At 37.2% G+C, this 20,026-nt stretch overlaps 13 non-coding genes across 13 annotated transcripts; all 13 read left to right on the top strand.

The window, feature by feature from the left end:
• The first annotated feature begins 4,740 nt into the window (after window positions 1-4,740).
• TRNAT-AGU (transfer RNA threonine (anticodon AGU)) lies at window positions 4,741-4,814 on the top strand. Its single transcript has one exon. It is a non-coding gene; the product is annotated as a tRNA-Thr (tRNA).
• A 439-nt stretch (window positions 4,815-5,253) lies between these two features.
• Window positions 5,254-5,326, top strand: TRNAT-CGU (transfer RNA threonine (anticodon CGU)). The gene has a single exon. It is a non-coding gene; the product is annotated as a tRNA-Thr (tRNA).
• Window positions 5,327-5,760: 434 nt separating this feature from the next.
• On the top strand, window positions 5,761-5,834 carry TRNAT-AGU (transfer RNA threonine (anticodon AGU)). The gene has a single exon. It is a non-coding gene; the product is annotated as a tRNA-Thr (tRNA).
• A 2,477-nt stretch (window positions 5,835-8,311) lies between these two features.
• Window positions 8,312-8,384, top strand: TRNAT-CGU (transfer RNA threonine (anticodon CGU)). The gene has a single exon. It is a non-coding gene; the product is annotated as a tRNA-Thr (tRNA).
• Window positions 8,385-9,330: 946 nt separating this feature from the next.
• TRNAT-CGU (transfer RNA threonine (anticodon CGU)) lies at window positions 9,331-9,403 on the top strand. Its single transcript has one exon. It is a non-coding gene; the product is annotated as a tRNA-Thr (tRNA).
• A 946-nt stretch (window positions 9,404-10,349) lies between these two features.
• On the top strand, window positions 10,350-10,422 carry TRNAT-CGU (transfer RNA threonine (anticodon CGU)). Its single transcript has one exon. It is a non-coding gene; the product is annotated as a tRNA-Thr (tRNA).
• Window positions 10,423-11,367: 945 nt separating this feature from the next.
• On the top strand, window positions 11,368-11,440 carry TRNAT-CGU (transfer RNA threonine (anticodon CGU)). The gene has a single exon. It is a non-coding gene; the product is annotated as a tRNA-Thr (tRNA).
• A 946-nt stretch (window positions 11,441-12,386) lies between these two features.
• On the top strand, window positions 12,387-12,459 carry TRNAT-CGU (transfer RNA threonine (anticodon CGU)). The gene has a single exon. It is a non-coding gene; the product is annotated as a tRNA-Thr (tRNA).
• Window positions 12,460-12,893: 434 nt separating this feature from the next.
• TRNAT-AGU (transfer RNA threonine (anticodon AGU)) lies at window positions 12,894-12,967 on the top strand. The gene has a single exon. It is a non-coding gene; the product is annotated as a tRNA-Thr (tRNA).
• A 946-nt stretch (window positions 12,968-13,913) lies between these two features.
• On the top strand, window positions 13,914-13,987 carry TRNAT-AGU (transfer RNA threonine (anticodon AGU)). The gene has a single exon. It is a non-coding gene; the product is annotated as a tRNA-Thr (tRNA).
• Window positions 13,988-15,444: 1,457 nt separating this feature from the next.
• On the top strand, window positions 15,445-15,517 carry TRNAT-CGU (transfer RNA threonine (anticodon CGU)). Its single transcript has one exon. It is a non-coding gene; the product is annotated as a tRNA-Thr (tRNA).
• Window positions 15,518-17,484: 1,967 nt separating this feature from the next.
• TRNAT-CGU (transfer RNA threonine (anticodon CGU)) lies at window positions 17,485-17,557 on the top strand. The gene has a single exon. It is a non-coding gene; the product is annotated as a tRNA-Thr (tRNA).
• A 1,966-nt stretch (window positions 17,558-19,523) lies between these two features.
• Window positions 19,524-19,596, top strand: TRNAT-CGU (transfer RNA threonine (anticodon CGU)). Its single transcript has one exon. It is a non-coding gene; the product is annotated as a tRNA-Thr (tRNA).
• Window positions 19,597-20,026: the final 430 nt, after the last annotated feature.

Raw genomic sequence — 20,026 nt, 5'->3', positions numbered from 1 at the left:
GGGTCCTCAATCAGCAGGTGTGGGCACGTAGGCAGGCGCGGCCAGCGACCCTTTAGCACGGCGGTGCAGGAGGGTCTCCACAGCGGGGGCGGCGCGGCCTGAGATGTCCGGGGATAGTGAAGCGGGGTCGCAGGGCACGGTCAGTGCAGCTGGATGACCCGACGTAGATCACAGTCGTCGGACGGCTTCCGGCGGGAGGGGTGATAGCGCGGTCAGCGCGCTCCAGTAGCAGGCGGTGACAGGGATGCCGGCGGCCTGGCCCGGGGACAGAGAGCGGCTCTGGACGGAGCGGGGCTCTCACGGGTTTGAGGCAGGCGAGCTTCTGAGTGTCACGGCCCTAGGAGGGGCGATGAGGGGCGCAGTCCCTTTCCAGCGGGATGCACACACGGCTCGAATTGGAGGACGAGCAAAAGCACAGAGAACCCACTGGTCCTGGGGTTCAGGTCAGGGGGCAAGCTCAGATCAAGCCCTTGGAGAATGTTCAAGCACAAAGTAGCAAAGTCTTTTCAGTAAGTCTCTTCCTCTCCTTTCTCAGCAAGGCAAGCAGCAGGCCAGCTCCTCCAGCGTCTTCTTCTCCTTCTAGTCGGGCAGAGGTTCTTTGTGGTAAAACAGGATTCTGATTTCTTAGGAGCCAGGCTCCTACTTTTATACCATGATTCTTTTGTTCTTTAGCGCCAGGGGGCCTAGGCCTGGCTCAGTCCAGTTCTGGAGCACTTTGTTATGGTGACTCTGCTCTTTCCTTTCAGCAGCAGGGCAGAGACATCAGCCGCCCCACAGGGGGTGGCGCCGGCTTTGTGGTGGCAGAGCACAGGTCTATTCAAGAGTCAAGGTGTACTCCTCCCACCCATCCAGGTGTAATCTCTCTACCCACCACCTGGCAGCCAACCTGTCTCTGGGGATTCCTCAACCCTGCTCCTTACTGTTGCCAGGCAGAACACATACACACAGCAGAGGCGGACTGAGATGGTCAGGTCAGTAAACACTAACTTTCTAAAAGTAGTATTTACAAACCCAGGATATTAAAATAGACTTGACTACAAGACGTATTTTATCATCCTGAGTTCAGGCATACTAAACTTGACACTTCTACCATGCTCTCTGAGTCCACTGGGGTCACAGCGTTGGCGTGATCCCAGCAGCCCATTCTGGCCTATGGAGAGCAGGTAGCCTTCAATAGTGAAGAACGAAAATGGCTGTAATTCACTACTAAGACATCAGGGCCTGTCCTACCTTATGCCTACAATGCACCCTGCCCTTGGGCCTACCAGAGGGGTGGCTAATATGTAAGGAAGGGAAGGTTTAGGGACTGGCAAGTGGGGGCACTTGCGCAGTCAGCGCGACGGTCCCGGACCGCGCACAGGGTCTGCGGTGGCAGACCCTAGACACATTTTACAAGGCCGCTTCCGTGGGTGGCGCAACCAGCGCTGCAAGCCCACCAGCAGCATTGGCATTCACGAGCCCTGGCACCCCTGGTGCACTTTACTGGGGACTGACAGTGAATCCAATAAACCAATCGTGGACATCAATTACAGGTACACTTTACCTAGGGAGCACTTGCACTGCGGCACGGATTAGCCGTGGCGCAGTGCCCTGAGCGGACAACACCAGCAAAACAATCGAGGCACACCATCAAAAAGTGGAAGGGAAACTCACGCCAAGGTGCCAGGTCTAACAGCGATCCATAGACCCAGAGGCTACCGCATTAAAATCCCCTCCAACCACCAGCAGGCCACTCGGAAGGTCCAGAAGGAGGCGCCCCAGGTCCGCAAATGTGGTGGCTTGTAACCCAGGCGGGACGTACACTGATATAAAGATAAACACTCTACCCTCCATTCTTCCCACCAGAACCGTGTAGCGTCCCCTCTCATCATGGCGCACCTCATCAATCTCCAACGGGAGCGAGTTCTTGATCATAATACCCACCCCCCGCGAGCCCGAGGTGAAGCCAGAATGAGCCGCCAAACGATATCCCCGCCGGTTCATTGCATGAAAGGAGTTACCTATAAGGTGCGTCTCCTGCAGGAAGACAACATCTGGTGAAATACGTTTTAAGTACTGCAGGACCACACCACGCTTAATCCTATCCCCCAGGCCGTTAACATTCCATGACAACACAGCCAAATCCCTACCCCCCATCATACGTCGAAACAATCGGTCGTCCCCCATCGAGCATCCTAAAAACAACAACATAGTAGCGGGTTTGCCCTGCGGTGCTAACAAACAACACACCCCCCCACCCCCCGGTCCCAACAAAACTCCCCCCTCCCTGCACCCCTGCATGAGCCCAGACAGCCCCCCCAAAGTGCAGTGTGCCTGTCGCCCCATAGCTAAAATACTAACTAGTCCCCCAGAGGAGGAGGGAAGCCCCCAACAGACCCCGCACGACCTCCATAGGAGGGGAAAATACGCAATCAAGAAATGGTGAAGGAACAACGTCCAGAGCAAGGCCTATGCAGTCACCCCTCAATTCTGCTCCGGCGGGCCCTCCTCGCCAGCCGCGCCCCCCCCCGCCCCCCGGCCCCGATCTCCAGGCAGAGTGTCCAGCCAGTCCCCAGCCGCCTCGGGCCGGTCGAAGAAGTGCGTGCGACCATCCACCTCTACCCTCAGCTTAGCTGGAAAGAGCATTGAGTACTTGAGGTTCAGGTCCCTCAGGCGACGTTTAACACCAAGAAAGCTCTGCCGCTGCTTCTGGACCGCCGGGGTAAAGTCTGGGTAGAAATGTACCTCCATGTTGTCAAGCTTGACCGGTCCCTGTTGTCTGGAGGTCTGGAGGATAGCATCTCTGTCCCGGAAATTAAAAATCCGGGCAATGAGAGGCCGCGGCGGGGCACCAGCCTTAGGTCTGCCCCCGGGGACCTGGTGAGCACGCTCCACCGCAAAAAGCTTACTCAGCCCCCGGGGCTGGAGATGGGTCAGGATCAACTCTTCCACGAAAAGATCCGCCGCCTCCGCCTCTCGTCCCTCCGGCACCCCCACAATACGGACATTATTCCTCCGGGCCCGACCCTCGGAGTCCTCCAGTCGCCGGTCCATCAGGGCGCTCGCCTGGCCAAGCCGGCGCACCTCCTTCTGGAGGGCCACCACGTCTGTCGTGAGGCTCGTCGTGGTGTGGGCCAGGGAGTCGACTCGGTCGTTTGTTTTGGACAAGTCTGCCCTCACAAGGCTCACATCCACCAGGACCGAGTCTATTTTTTGCGCTAAGGTGTCGAAACGCTGGTCCACCGAGGCCTTCATCTCTGCGATGGCGCCCATGACGTCCCGGAGGGTCAGATCCACCGGATGAGTGGATGCCTCCGTCGGGCCCACCGGGGATGCACGCGATGTCTCCGGAGAACCCTTCTGGAGCGTGTAGCGGTCCATACTGTTGGCCTGGTGCGCCGTGCCACGGCGGGTCGTCTTCACATTCGCCCGGTCGCCATCTTGTTTGGTGGACATGCTGGCTCTTCCACCGTCGTGCCAAGCACCCCAAACGGGCCGCTATACCAAGTCACGGGTGCCAGGGGGGGGGCAGGGGCGACCACCGAACCGCGGGTCAACCCACCGCCGGCGGGTCGGCCGGGCTCCTGGACAAAGCCACACCACCACACCCCGCTCCGCAGTCCGACCCCGCTTGAGAGCTAGGAGGGCGCAAAAGCGAAAGTGAAAGTGCGGGGTACGCCAGTCGCCCAGCCCCGTTCGCCGCTGTTATTCACTTTGTCCCCGGATCGCCCCACTACTCCAATCCGGGGGGCCGGCGAGGAGAAGGCCACAACCTTCGATCGATGCTCCCACCGGCGTCCGGGGTCCGATTCGAGCCCAAAAAACGGGTGGCGCCTCAGCTCCGGTTCCCCAACACAGTCCCCTCAACAAGGACAGGATATCGCCAGGCTTAATTCAGGAGGTCGCGGAGGTCCTCGGGAGCCTCGCACCTACGCGGCCATCTTGGTTGCGCGCTAGGCTCCTCCCCCGCCAGGCTCATTGAAATTGGTATTTCAATGAGCAAGAGGCAGATGAAATATAACCCTAGATTTGAGCAATATTGATGAATATATGTAAAACACTTATTTATGAACTATTCAAAATATGGGATTGAGTTTAAAATGTGTTCTTTTGTAATACAACATAGCTATTCTTGTTTACAGATTAGGAATCCTTGCTTGTTTAACATTAGAATACATATTAAGAAACTTTAACACAGGCACAGAATTTGATCACCAATACTAAATTAATGATCCCTTCTGTATCACTAAAATAGCTGCTGTGGCTAAGTGGTTAAAGCGCCTGTCTCATAAACAGGAAATCCTGAGTTCAAATCTCAGCAGCACCTTATTATTGGTCCTTACATGTAAAAATAATTTTCAGCACACAAATGTTTAATACATTTTAAAAAGAAAAGTGTTGTTCTGTGAACATTAGAATGGGTCATCTTAAATTGAAAAACAAAAAAACGTGGTATTGTGAAGATTTTCAAAGTAATGCTTTGAATGAAAAAGTGAAAAAAGAGTGACAAAGAGCAAAATAGAGATAAAAAATCATTCTAGAGTTGAATTCAAGTAATGCATTCTTAAAGAAGGCATAATTAAAACATTTATGAACAGGATAAGCAATATATCAATGAGGTGTTTATGAATAGGATCAGTATCCTCGTCTAAACTATTTGCGTAGTGCGTTTTCTGAACTGAGAAATGATTATGAAAGTGAAAAACTCAGGTTTCTCTTGAACACCATATGGCAAACTGTTCCTTAAAGCATTTTCAAGAGGGTGCTGTGGCTTAGCTGGTTAAAGCGCCTGTCTAGTAAACAGGAGATCCTGAGTTCAAATCTCAGCAGTGCCTTGCTTTCCTCATTCTTAAATAAAAAATTATTTTCATTAAGTCGTCCTGCGATTCAATTAAATTAGAAAAGTCTGATTTATCTTTCGGTTGAACAGATCATCTTAAACCTAATAAAAACTGAAAGTGTTTTCAATATTATAGTAACAATACTGTGATTGCAAAATCGAAAAATGTATTTCAATGAGCAAGAGGCTGATGAAATATGACCCTAGATTTGTGCAATATTGATGAATATATGTAAAACACTTATTTATAAACTATTCAAAATATGGGATTGAGTTTAAAATGTGTTCTTTTTTAATACAACATAGCTATTCTTGTTTACAGATTAGGAATCCTTGCTTGTTTAACATTAGAATACATATTAAGACACTTTAACACAGGCACAGAAGTTGATCACCAATACTAAATTAATGATCCCTTCTGTATCACTAAAGTAGGTGCTGTGGCTAAGTGGTTAAAGCGCCTCTCTCGTAAACAGGAAATCCTGAGTTCAAATCTCAGCAGCACCTTATTATTGGTCCTTACATGTAAAAATAATTTTCATCACGCAAATGTTTAATACATTTTAAAAAGAAAAGTGTTGTTCTGTGAACATTAGAATGGGTCATCTTAAATTGAAAAACTAAAAAACGTGGTATTGTGAAGATTTTCAAAGTAATGCTTTGAATGAAAAAGGGAAAAAAGAGTGACAAAGAGCAAAATAGAGATAGAAAATCATTCTAGAGTTGAATTCAAGTAATGCATTCTTAAAGAAGGCATAATTAAAACATTTATGAACAGGATAAGCAATTTATCAATGAGGTGTTTATCAATAGGATCAGTATCCTCGTCTAAACTATTTGAGTAGTGCATTTTCTGAACTGAGAAATGATTATGAAAGTGAAAAACTCAGGATTCTCTTGAACACCATATGGCAAACTGTTCCTTAAAGCATTTTCAAGAGGGTGCTGTGGCTTAGCTGGTTAAAGCACCTGTCTAGTAAACAGGAGATCCTGAGTTCAAATCTCAGCAGTGCCTTGCTTTCCTTATTCTTAAATAAAAAACTATTTTCATTAAGTCGTCCTGCGATTCAATTCAATTAGAAAAGTCTGATTTATCTTTCGGTTGAACAGATCATCTTAAACCTAATAAAAACTGAAAGTGTTTTCAATATTATAGTAACAATACTGTGATTGCAAAAATCAGAAAGGTATTTCAATGAGCAAGAGGCAGATGAAATATAACCCTAGATTTGAGCAATATTGATGAATATATGTAAAACACTTATTTATGAACTATTCAAAATATGGGATTGAGTTTAAAATGTGTTCTTTTGTAATACAACATAGCTATTCTTGTTTACAGATTAGGAATCCTTGCTTGTTTAACATTAGAATACATATTAAGACACTTTAACACAGGCACAGAATTTGATCACCAATACTAAATTAATGATCCCTTCTATATCACTAAAATAGCTGCTGTGGCTAAGTGGTTAAAGCGCCTGTCTCATAAACAGGAAATCCTGAGTTCAAATCTCAGCAGCACCTTATTATTGGTCCTTACATGTAAAAATAATTTTCAGCACACAAATGTTTAATACATTTTAAAAAGAAAAGTGTTGTTCTGTGAACATTAGAATGGGTCATCTTAAATTGAAAAACAAAAAAACGTGGTATTGTGAAGATTTTCAAAGTAATGCTTTGAATGAAAAAGGGAAAAAAGAGTGACAAAGAGCAAAATAGAGATAAAGAATCATTCTAGAGTTGAATTCAAGTAATGCATTCTTAAAGAAGGCATAATTAAAACATTTATGAACAGGATAAGCAATATATCAATGAGGTGTTTATGAATAGGATCAGTATCCTCGTCTAAACTATTTGCGTAGTGCGTTTTCTGAACTGAGAAATGATTATGAAAGTGAAAAACTCAGGTTTCTCTTGAACACCATATGGCAAACTGTTCCTTAAAGCATTTTCAAGAGGGTTCTGTGGCTTAGCTGGTTAAAGCGCCTGTCTAGTAAACAGGAGATCCTGAGTTCAAATCTCAGCAGTGCCTTGCTTTCCTCATTCTTAAATAAAAAATTATTTTCATTAAGTCGTCCTGCGATTCAATTAAATTAGAAAAGTCTGATTTATCTTTCGGTTGAACAGATCATCTTAAACCTAATAAAAACTGAAAGTGTTTTCAATATTATAGTAACAATACTGTGATTGCAAAATCAAAAATTTATTTCAATGAGCAAGAGGCTGATGAAATATGACCCTAGATTTGAGCAATATTGATGAATATATGTAAAACACTTATTTATAAACTATTCAAAATATGGGATTGAGTTTAAAATGTGTTCTTTTTTAATACAACATAGCTATTCTTGTTTACAGATTAGGAATCCTTGCTTGTTTAACATTAGAATACATATTAAGACACTTTAACACAGGCACAGAAGTTGATCACCAATACTAAATTAATGATCCCTTCTGTATCACTAAAGTAGGTGCTGTGGCTAAGTGGTTAAAGCACCTCTCTCGTAAACAGGAAATCCTGAGTTCAAATCTCAGCAGCACCTTATTATTGGTCCTTACATGTAAAAATAATTTTCATCACGCAAATGTTTAATACATTTTAAAAAGAAAAGTGTTGTTCTGTGAACATTAGAATGGGTCATCTTAAATTGAAAAACTAAAAAACGTGGTATTGTGAAGATTTTCAAAGTAATGCTTTGAATGAAAAAGGGAAAAAAGACTGACAAAGAGCAAAATAGAGATAAAAAATCCTTCTAGAGTTGAATTCAAGTAATGCATTCTTAAAGAAGGCATTATTAAAACATTTATGAACAGGATAAGCAATATATCAATGAGGTGTTTATCAATAGGATCAGTATCCTCGTCTAAACTATTTGAGTAGTGCGTTTTCGGAACTGAGAAATGATTATGAAAGTGAAAAACTCAGGTTTCTCTTGAACACCATATGGCAAACTGTTCGTTAAAGCATGTTCAAGAGGGTGCTGTGGCTTAGCTGGTTAAAGCGCCTGTCCAGTAAACAGGAGATCCTGAGTTCAAATCTCAGCAGTGCCTTGCTTTCCTCATTCTTAAATAAAAAATTATTTTCATTAAGTCGTCCTGCGATTCAATTAAATTAGAAAAGTCTGATTTATCTTTCGGTTGAACAGATCATCTTAAACCTAATAAAAACTGAAAGTGTTTTCAATATTATATTAACAATACTGTGATTGCAAAATCAAAAAGGTATTTCAATGAGCAAGAGGCAGATTAAATATAACCCTAGATTTGAGCAATATTGATGAATATATGTAAAACACTTATTTATAAACTATTCAAAATATGGGATTGAGTTTAAAATGTGTTCTTTTTTAATACAACATAGCTATTCTTGTTTACATATTAGGAATCCTTGCGTGTTTAACATTAGAATACATATTAAGACACGTTAACACAGGCACAGAATTTGATCACCAATACTAAATTAATGATCCCTTCGGTATCACTAAAGTAGGTGCTGTGGCTAAGTGGTTAAAGCGCCTGTCTCGTAAACAGGAAATCCTGAGTTCAAATCTCAGCAGCACCTTATTATTGGTCCTTACATGTAAAAATAATTTTCATCACGCAAATGTTTAATACATTTTAAAAAGAAAAGTGTTGTTCTGTGAACATTAGAATGGGTCATCTTAAATTGAAAAACAAAAAAACGTGGTATTGTGAAGATTTTCAAAGCAATGCTTTGAATGAAAAAGGGAAAAAAGAGTGACAAAGAGCAAAATAGAGATAAAAAATCATTCTAGAGTTGAATTCAAGTAATGCATTCTTAAAGAAAGCATGATTAAAACATTTATGAACAGGATAAGCAATATATCAATGAGGTGTTTATGAATAGGATCAGTATCCTCGTCTAAAGTAGTTGAGTAGAGCGTTTTCTGAACTTAGAAATGATTATGAAAGTGAAAAACTCAGGATTCTCTTGAACACCATACGGCAAACTGTTCCTTAAAGCATTTTCAAGAGGGTGCTGTGGCTTAGCTGTTTAAAGCGCCTGTCTAGTAAACAGGAGGTCCTGAGCTCAAATCTCTGCAGTGCCTTGCTTTCCTCATTCTTAAATAAAAAATTATTTTCATTAAGTCGTCCTGCGATTCAATTAAATTAGAAAAGTCTGATTTATCTTTCGGTTGAACGGATCATCTTAAACCTAATAAAAACTGAAAGTGTTTTCGATATTATAGTAACGATACTGTGATTGCAAAATCAAAAAGGTATTTCAATGAGCAAGAGGCAGATGAAATATGACCCTAGATTTGAGCAATATTGATGAATATATGTAAAACACTTATTTATAAACTATTCAAAATATGGGATTGAGTTTAAAATGTGTTCTTTTTTAATACAACATAGCTATTCTTGTTTACAGATTAGGAATCCTTGCTTGTTTAACATTAGAATACATATTAAGACACTTTAACACAGGCACAGAAGTTGATCACCAATACTAAATTAATGATCCCTTCTGTATCACTAAAGTAGGTGCTGTGGCTAAGTGGTTAAAGCGCCTCTCTCGTAAACAGGAAATCCTGAGTTCAAATCTCAGCAGCACCTTATTATTGGTCCTTACATGTAAAAATAATTTGCATCACGCAAATGTTTAATACATTTTAAAAAGAAAAGTGTTGTTCTGTGAACATTAGAATGGGTCATCTTAAATTGAAAAACTAAAAAACGTTGTATTGTGAAGATTTTCAAAGTAATGCTTTGAATGAAAAAGGGAAAAAAGAGTGACAAAGAGCAAAATAGAGATAAAAAATCATTCTAGAGTTGAATTCAAGTAATGCATTCTTAAAGAAAGCATGATTAAAACATTTATGAACAGGATAAGCAATATATCAATGAGGTGTTTATGAATAGGATCAGTATCCTCGTCTAAAGTAGTTGAGTAGAGCGTTTTCTGAACTTAGAAATGATTATGAAAGTGAAAAACTCAGGATTCTCTTGAACACCATACGGCAAACTGTTCGTTAAAGCATGTTCAAGAGGGTGCTGTGGCTTAGCTGGTTAAAGCGCCTGTCCAGTAAACAGGAGATCCTGAGTTCAAATCTCAGCAGTGCCTTGCTTTCCTCATTCTTAAATAAAAAATTATTTTCATTAAGTCGTCCTGCGATTCAATTAAATTAGAAAAGTCTGATTTATCTTTCGGTTGAACAGATCATCTTAAAGCTAATAAAAACTGAAAGTGTTTTCAATATTATATTAACAATACTGTGATTGCAAAATCAAAAAGGTATTTCAATGAGCAAGAGGCAGATTAAATATAACCCTAGATTTGAGCAATATTGATGAATATATGTAAAACACTTATTTATAAACTATTCAAAATATGGGATTGAGTTTAAAATGTGTTCTTTTTTAATACAACATAGCTATTCTTGTTTACATATTAGGAATCCTTGCGTGTTTAACATTAGAATACATATTAAGACACGTTAACACAGGCACAGAATTTGATCACCAATACTAAATTAATGATCCCTTTGGTATCACTAAAGTAGGTGCTGTGGCTAAGTGGTTAAAGCGCCTGTCTCGTAAACAGGAAATCCTGAGTTCAAATCTCAGCAGCACCTTATTATTGGTCCTTACATGTAAAAATAATTTTCATCACGCAAATGTTTAATACATTTTAAAAAGAAAAGTGTTGTTCTGTGAACATTAGAATGGGTCATCTTAAATTGAAAAACAAAAAAACGTGGTATTGTGAAGATTTTCAAAGCAATGCTTTGAATGAAAAAGGGAAAAAAGAGTGACAAAGAGCAAAATAGAGATAAAAAATCATTCTAGAGTTGAATTCAAGTAATGCATTCTTAAAGAAAGCATGATTAAAACATTTATGAACAGGATAAGCAATATATCAATGAGGTGTTTATGAATAGGATCAGTATCCTCGTCTAAAGTAGTTGAGTAGAGCGTTTTCTGAACTTAGAAATGATTATGAAAGTGAAAAACTCAGGATTCTCTTGAACACCATACGGCAAACTGTTCCTTAAAGCATTTTCAAGAGGGTGCTGTGGCTTAGCTGTTTAAAGCGCCTGTCTAGTAAACAGGAGATCCTGAGCTCAAATCTCTGCAGTGCCTTGCTTTCCTCATTCTTAAATAAAAATTATTTTCATTAAGTCGTCCTGCGATTCAATTAAATTAGAAAAGTCTGATTTATCTTTCGGTTGAACGGATCATCTTAAACCTAATAAAAACTGAAAGTGTTTTCGATATTATAGTAACAATACTGTGATTGCAAAATCAAAAAGGTATTTCAATGAGCAAGAGGCAGATGAAATATGACCCTAGATTTGAGCAATATTGATGAATATATGTAAAACACTTATTTATAAACTATTCAAAATATGGGATTGAGTTTAAAATGTGTTCTTTTTTAATACAACATAGCTATTCTTGTTTACAGATTAGGAATCCTTGCTTGTTTAACATTAGAATACATATTAAGACACTTTAACACAGGCACAGAAGTTGATCACCAATACTAAATTAATGATCCCTTCTGTATCACTAAAGTAGGTGCTGTGGCTAAGTGGTTAAAGCGCCTCTCTCGTAAACAGGAAATCCTGAGTTCAAATCTCAGCAGCACCTTATTATTGGTCCTTACATGTAAAAATAATTTTCATCACGCAAATGTTTAATACATTTTAAAAAGAAAAGTGTTGTTCTGTGAACATTAGAATGGGTCATCTTAAATTGAAAAACTAAAAAACGTGGTATTGTGAAGATTTTCAAAGTAATGCTTTGAATGAAAAAGGGAAAAAAGAGTGACAAAGAGCAAAATAGAGATAAAAAATCATTCTAGAGTTGAATTCAAGTAATGCATTCTTAAAGAAGGCATAATTAAAACATTTATGAACAGGATAAGCAATATATCAATGAGGTGTTTATCAATAGGATCAGTATCCTCGTCTAAACTATTTGAGTAGTGCGTTTTCGGAACTGAGAAATGATTATGAAAGTGAAAAACTCAGGTTTCTCTTGAACACCATATGGCAAACTGTTCGTTAAAGCGTGTTCAAGAGGGTGCTGTGGCTTAGCTGGTTAAAGCGCCTGTCCAGTAAACAGGAGATCCTGAGTTCAAATCTCAGCAGTGCCTTGCTTTCCTCATTCTTAAATAAAAAATTATTTTCATTAAGTCGTCCTGCGATTCAATTAAATTAGAAAAGTCTGATTTATCTTTCGGTTGAACAGATCATCTTAAACCTAATAACAACTGAAAGTGTTTTCAATATTATATTAACAATACTGTGATTGCAAAATCAAAAAGGTATTTCAATGAGCAAGAGGCAGATGAAATATAACCCTAGATTTGAGCAATATTGATGAATATATGTAAAACACTTATTTATAAACTATTCAAAATATGGGATTGAGTTTAAAATGTGTTCTTTTTTAATACAACATAGCTATTCTTGTTTACAGATTAGGAATCCTTGCTTGTTTAACATTAGAATACATATTAGGACACTTTAACACAGGCACAGAAGTTGATCACCAATACTAAATTAATGATCCCTTCTGTATCACTAAAGTAGGTGCTGTGGCTAAGTGGTTAAAGCACCTGTCTCGTAAACAGGAAATCCTGAGTTCAAATCTCAGCAGTACTTTATTATTGGTCCTTACATGTAAAAATAATTTTCATCACGCAAATGTTTAATACATTTTAAAAAGAAAAGTGTTGTTCTGTGAACATTAGAATGGGTCATCTTAAATTGAAAAACTAACAAACGTGGTATTGTGAAGATTTTCAAAGTAATGCTTTGAATGAAAAAGGGAAAAAAGAGTGACAAAGAGCAAAACAGAGATGAAAAATCATTCTAGAGTTGAAATCAAGTAATGCATTCTTAAAGAAGGCATAATTAAAACATTTATGAACAGGATAAGCAATATATCAATGAGGTGTTTATGAATAGGATCAGTATCCTCGTCTAAACTATTTGAGTAGTGCATTTTCTGAACTGAGAAATGATTATGAAAGTGAAAAACTCAGGATTCTCTTGAACACCATATGGCAAACTGTTCCTTAAAGCATTTTCAAGAGGGTGCTGTGGCTTAGCTGGTTAAAGCGCCTGTCTAGTAAACAGGAGATCCTGAGTTCAAATCTCAGCAGTGCCGTGCTTTCCTTATTCTTAAATAAAAAACTATTTTCATTAAGTCGTCCTGCGATTCAATTCAATTAGAAAAGTCTGATTTATCTTACGGTTGAACAGATCATCTTAAACCTAATAAAAACTGAAAGTGTTTTCAATATTATAGTAACAATACTGTGATTGCAAAAATCAGAAAGGTATTTCAATGAGCAAGAGGCAGATGAAATATAACCCTAGATTTGAGCAATATTGATGAATATATGTAAAACACTTATTTATGAACTATTCAAAATATGGGATTGAGTTTAAAATGTGTTCTTTTGTAATACAACATAGCTATTCTTGTTTACAGATTAGGAATCCTTGCTTGTTTAACATTAGAATACATATTAAGACACTTTAACACAGGCACAGAATTTGATCACCAATACTAAATTAATGATCCCTTCTGTATCACTAAAATACCTGCTGTGGCTAAGTGGTTAAAGCGCCTGTCTCATAAACAGGAAATCCTGAGTTCAAATCTCAGCAGCACCTTATTATTGGTCCTTACATGTAAAAATAATTTTCAGCACACAAATGTTTAATACATTTTAAAAAGAAAAGTGTTGTTCTGTGAACATTAGAATGGGTCATCTTAAATTGAAAAACAAAAAAACGTGGTATTGTGAAGATTTTCAAAGTAATGCTTTGAATGAAAAAGGGAAAAAAGAGTGACAAAGAGCAAAATAGAGATAAAAAATCATTCTAGAGTTGAATTCAAGTAATGCATTCTTAAAGAAGGCATAATTAAAACATTTATGAACAGGATAAGCAATATATCAATGAGGTGTTTATGAATAGGATCAGTATCCTCGTCTAAACTATTTGCGTAGTGCATTTTCTGAACTGAGAAATGATTATGAAAGTGAAAAACTCAGGTTTCTCTTGAACACCATATGGCAAACTGTTCCTTAAAGCATTTTCAAGAGGGTGCTGTGGCTTAGCTGGTTAAAGCGCCTGTCTAGTAAACAGGAGATCCTGAGTTCAAATCTCAGCAGTGCCTTGCTTTCCTCATTCTTAAATAAAAAATTATTTTCATTAAGTCGTCCTGCCATTCAATTAAATTAGAAAAGTCTGATTTATCTTTCGGTTGAACAGATCATCTTAAACCTAATAAAAACTGAAAGTGTTTTCAATATTATAGTAACAATACTGTGATTGCAAAATCAAAAAGGTATTTCAATGAGCAAGAGGCTGATGAAATATGACCCTAGATTTGAGCAATATTGATGAATATATGTAAAACACTTATTTATAAACTATTCAAAATATGGGATTGAGTTTAAAATGTGTTCTTTTTTAATACAACGTAGCTATTCTTGTTTACAGATTAGGAATCCTTGCTTGTTTAACATTAGAATACATATTAAGACACTTTAACACAGGCACAGAAGTTGATCACCAATACTAAATTAATGATCCCTTCTGTATCACTAAAGTAGGTGCTCTGGCTAAGTGGTTAAAGCGCCTCTCTTGTAAACAGGAAATCCTGAGTTCAAATCTCAGCAGCACCTTATTATTGGTCCTTACATGTAAAAATAATTTTCATCACGCAAATGTTTAATACATTTTAAAAAGAAAAGTGTTGTTCTGTGAACATTAGAATGGGTCATCTTAAATTGAAAAACAAAAAAACGTGGTATTGTGAAGATTTTCAAAGTAATGCTTTGAATGAAAAAGGGAAAAAAGACTGACAAAGAGCAAAATAGAGATAAAAAATCCTTCTAGAGTTGAATTCAAGTAATGCATTCTTAAAGAAGGCATAATTAAAACATTTATGAACAGGATAAGCAATATATCAATGAGGTGTTTATCAATAGGATCAGTATCCTCGTCTAAACTATTTGAGTAGTGCGTTTTCGGAACTGAGAAATGATTATGAAAGTGAAAAACTCAGGTTTCTCTTGAACACCATATGGCAAACTGTTCGTTAAAGCATGTTCAAGAGGGTGCTGTGGCTTAGCTGGTTAAAGCGCCTGTCCAGTAAACAGGAGATCCTGAGTTCAAATCTCAGCAGTGCCCTGCTTTCCTCATTCTTAAATAAAAAATTATTTTCATTAAGTCGTCCTGCGATTCAATTAAATTAGAAAAGTCTGATTTATCGTTTGGTTGAACAGATCATCTTAAACCTAATAAAAACTGAAAGTGTTTTCAATATTATATTAACAATACTGTGATTGCAAAATCAAAAAGGTATTTCAATGAGCAAGAGGCAGATTAAATATAACCCTAGATTTGAGCAATATTGATGAATATATGTAAAACACTTATTTATAAACTATTCAAAATATGGGATTGAGTTTAAAATGTGTTCTTTTTTAATACAACATAGCTATTCTTCTTTACATATTAGGAATCCTTGCGTGTTTAACATTAGAATACATATTAAGACACGTTAACACAGGCACAGAATTTGATCACCAATACTAAATTAATGATCCCTTCGGTATCACTAAAGTAGGTGCTGTGGCTAAGTGGTTAAAGCGCCTGTCTCGTAAACAGGAAATCCTTAGTTCAAATCTCAGCAGCACCTTATTATTGGTCCTTACATGTAAAAATAATTTTCATCACGCAAATGTTTAATACATTTTAAAAAGAAAAGTGTTTTTCTGTGAACATTAGAATGGGTCATCTTAAATTGAAAAACGAAAAAAACGTGGTATTGTGAAGATTTTCAAAGCAATGCTTTGAATGAAAAAGGGAAAAAAGAGTGACAAAGAGCAAAATAGAGATAAAAAATCATTCTAGAGTTGAATTCAAGTAATGCATTCTTAAAGAAGGCATGATTAAAACATTTATGAACAGGATAAGCAATATATCAATGAGGTGTTTATGAATAGGATCAGTATCCTCGTCTAAAGTAGTTGAGTAGAGCGTTTTCTGAACTTAGAAATGATTATGAAAGTGAAAAACTCAGGATTCTCTTGAACACCATACGGCAAACTGTTCCTTAAAGCATTTTCAAGAGGCTGCTGTGGCTTAGCTGTTTAAAGCGCCTGTCTAGTAAACAGGAGATCCTGAGCTCAAATCTCTGCAGTGCCTTGCTTTCCTCATTCTTAAATAAAAAATTATTTTCATTAAGTCGTCCTGCGATTTAATTAAATTAGAAAAGTCTGATTTATCTTTCGGTTGAACGGATCATCTTAAACCTAATAAAAACTGAAAGTGTTTTCAATATTATAGTAACGATACTGTGATTGCAAAATCAAAAAGGTATTTCAATGAGCAAGAGGCAGATGAAATATGACCCTAGATTTGAGCAATATTGATGAATATATGTAAAACACTTATTTGTAAACTATTCAAAATATGGGATTGAGTTTAAAATGTGATATTTTTTAATACAACATAGCTATTCTTGTTTACAGATTAGGAATCCTTCCTTGTTTAACATTAGAATACATATTAAGACACTTTAACACAGGCACAGAATTTGATCGCCAATACTAAATTAATGATCCCTTCTGTATCACTAAATTAGGTGCTGTGGCTAAGTGGTTAAAGCGCCTGTCTCGTAAACAGGAAATCCTGAGTTCAAAGCTCAACAGCACCTTAATATTGGTCCTTACATGTAAAAATAATTTTCATCACGCAAATGTTTAATACATTATAAAAAGAAAAGTGTTGTTCTGTGAACATTAGATTGGGTCAACTTAAATTGAAAAACAAAAAAATGTGGTATTGTGAAGATTTTCAAAGCAATGCTTTGAATGAAAAAGGGAAAAAAGAGTGACAGAGAGCAAAATAGAGATAAAAAATCATTCTAGAGTTGAATTCAAGTAATGCATTCTTAAAGAAGGCATAATTAAAACATTTATGAACAGGATAAGCAATATATCAATGAGGTGTTTATGAATAGGATCAGTATCCTCGTCTAAAGTAGTTGAGTAGAGCATTTTCTGAACTTAGAAATGATGAGGAAAGTGAAAAACTCAGGATTCTCTTGAACACCATATGGCAAACTGTTCCTTAAAGTATTTTCAAGAGGGTGCTGTGGCTTAGCTGGTTAAAGCACCTGTCTAGTAAACAAGAGATACTGAGTTCAAATCTCAGCAGTGCCTTGCTTTCCTCATTCTTAAATAAAAAACTGTATTCATTAAGTCGTCCTGCGATTCAATTCAATTAGAAAAGTCTGATTTATCTTTCGGTTGAACAGATCATCTTAAACCTAATACAAACTGAAAGTGTTTTCAATATTATAGTAACAATACTGTGATTGCAAAAATCAAAAAGGTATTTCAATGAGCAAGAGGCAGATGAAATATGACCCTAGATTTGAGCAATATTGATGAATATATGTAAAAAACCTATTTATAAACTATTCAAAATATGGTATTGAGTTTAAAATGTGTTCTTTTTTAATACAACATAGCTATTCTTGTTTACAGATTAGGAATCCTTGCTTGTTTAACATTAGAATACATATTAAGACACTTTAACACAGGCACAGAAGTTGATCACCAATACTAAATTAATGATCCCTTCTGTATCACTAAAGTAGGTGCTGTGGCTAAGTGGTTAAAGCGCCTGTCTCGTAAACAGGAAAACCTGAGTTCAAATCTCAGCAGCACTTTATTATTGGTCCTTACATGTAAAAATAATTTTCATCACGCAAATGTTTAATACATTTTAAAAAGAAAAGTGTTGTTTTGTGAACATTAGAATGGGTCATCTTAAATTGAAAAACTAACAAACGTGGTATTGTGAAGATTTTCAAAGTAATGCTTTGAATGAAAAAGGGAAAAAAGAGTGACAAAGAGCAAAATAGAGATGAAAAATCATTCTAGAGTTGAACTCAAGTAATGCATTCTTAAAGAAGGCATACTTAAAACATTTATGAACAGGATAAGCAATATATCAATGAGGTGTTTATGAATAGGATCAGTATCCTCGTCTAAACTATTTGAGTAGTGCATTTTCTGAACTGAGAAATGATTATGAAAGTGAAAAACTCAGGATTCTCTTGAACACCATATGGCAAACTGTTCCTTACAGCATTTTCAAGAGGGTGCTGTGGCTTAGCTGGTTAAAGCGCCTGTCTAGTAAACAGGAGATCCTGAGATCAAATCTCAGCAGTGCCTTGCTTTCCTTATTCTTAAATAAAAAACTATTTTCATTAAGTTGTCCTGCGATTCAATTCAATTAGAAAAGTCTGATTTATCTTTCGGTTGAACAGATCATCTTAAACCTAATAAAAACTGAAAGTGTTTTCAATATTATAGTAACAATACTGTGATTGCAAAAATCAGAAAGGTATTTCAATGCGCAAGAGGCAGATGAAATATAACCCTAGATTTGAGCAATATTGATGAATATATGTAAAACACTTATTTATGAACTATTCAAAATATGGGATTTAGTTTAAAATGTGTTCTTTTGTAATACAACATAGCTATTCTTGTTTACAGATTAGGAATCCTTGCTTGTTTAACATTAGAATACATATTAAGACACTTTAACACAGGCACAGAATTTGATCACCAATACTAAATTAATGATCCCTTCTGTATCACTAAAATACCTGCTGTGGCTAAGTGGTTAAAGCACCTGTCTCATAAACAGGAAATCCTGAGTTCAAATCTCAGCAGCACCATATTATTGGTCCTTACATGTAAAAATAATTTTCAGCACACAAATGTTTAATACATTTTAAAAAGAAAAGTGTTGTTCTGTGAACATTAGAATGGGTCATCTTAAATTGAAAAACAAAAAAACGTGGTATTGTGAAGATTTTCAAAGTAATGCTTTGAATGAAAAAGGGAAAAAAGAGTGACAAAGAGCAAAATAGAGATAAAAAATCATTCTAGAGTTGAATTCAAGTAATGCATTGTTAAAGAAGGCATAATTAAAACATTTATGAACAGGATAAGCAATATATCAATGAGGTGTTTATGAATAGGATCAGTATCCTCGTCTAAAGTAGTTGAGTAGAGCGTTTTCTGAACTTAGAAATGATTATGAAAGTGAAGAACTCAGGATTCTCTTGAACACCATATGGCAAACTGTTCCTTAAAGCATTTTCAAGAGGGTGCTGTGGCTTAGCTGTTTAAAGCGCTTGTCTAGTAAACAGGAGATCCTGAGCTCAAATCTCTGCAGTGCCTTGCTTTCCTCATTCCTAAATAAAAAATTATTTTCATTAAGTCGTCCTGCGATTCAATTAAATTAGAAAAGTCTGATTTATCTTTCGGTTGAACAGATCATCTTAAACCTAATAAAAACTGAAAGTGTTTTCAATATTATAGTAACAATACTGTGATTGCAAAATCAAAAATTTATTTCAATGAGCAAGAGGCTGATGAAATATGACCCTAGATTTGAGCAATATTGATGAATATATGTAAAACACTTATTTATAAACTATTCAAAATATGGGATTGAGTTTAAAATGTGTTCTTTTTTAATACAACATAGCTATTCTTGTTTACAGATTAGGAATCCTTGCTTGTTTAACATTAGAATACATATTAAGACACTTTAACACAGGCACAGAAGTTGATCACCAATACTAAATTAATGATCCCTTCTGTATCACTAAAGTAGGTGCTGTGGCTAAGTGGTTAAAGCGCCTCTCTCGTAAACAGGAAATCCTGAGTTCAAATCTCAGCAGCACCTTATTATTGGTCCTTACATGTAAAAATAATTTTCATCACGCAAATGTTTAATACATTTTAAAAAGAAAAGTGTTGTTCTGTGAACATTAGAATGGGTCATCTTAAATTGAAAAACTAAAAAACGTGGTATTGTGAAGATTTTCAAAGTAATGCTTTGAATGAAAAAGGGAAAAAAGACTGACAAAGAGCAAAATAGAGATAAAAAATCCTTCTAGAGTTGAATTCAAGTAATGCATTCTTAAAGAAGGCATAATTAAAACATTTATGAACAGGATAAGCAATATATCAATGAGGTGTTAATGAATAGGATCAGTATCCTCGTCTAAAGTAGTTGAGTAGAGCGTTTTCTGAACTTAGAAATGATTATGAAAGTGAAGAACTCAGGATTCTCTTGAACACCATATGGCAAACTGTTCCTTAAAGCATTTTCA

Source organism: Triturus cristatus, chromosome 8, assembly GCF_964204655.1.
Source record: "Triturus cristatus chromosome 8, aTriCri1.1, whole genome shotgun sequence".
NCBI lineage: Eukaryota > Metazoa > Chordata > Amphibia > Caudata > Salamandridae > Triturus > Triturus cristatus.
The sequence above is the reverse complement of the archived record's forward strand: the minus strand, read 5'-3'. Positions and strand labels throughout refer to the sequence as shown.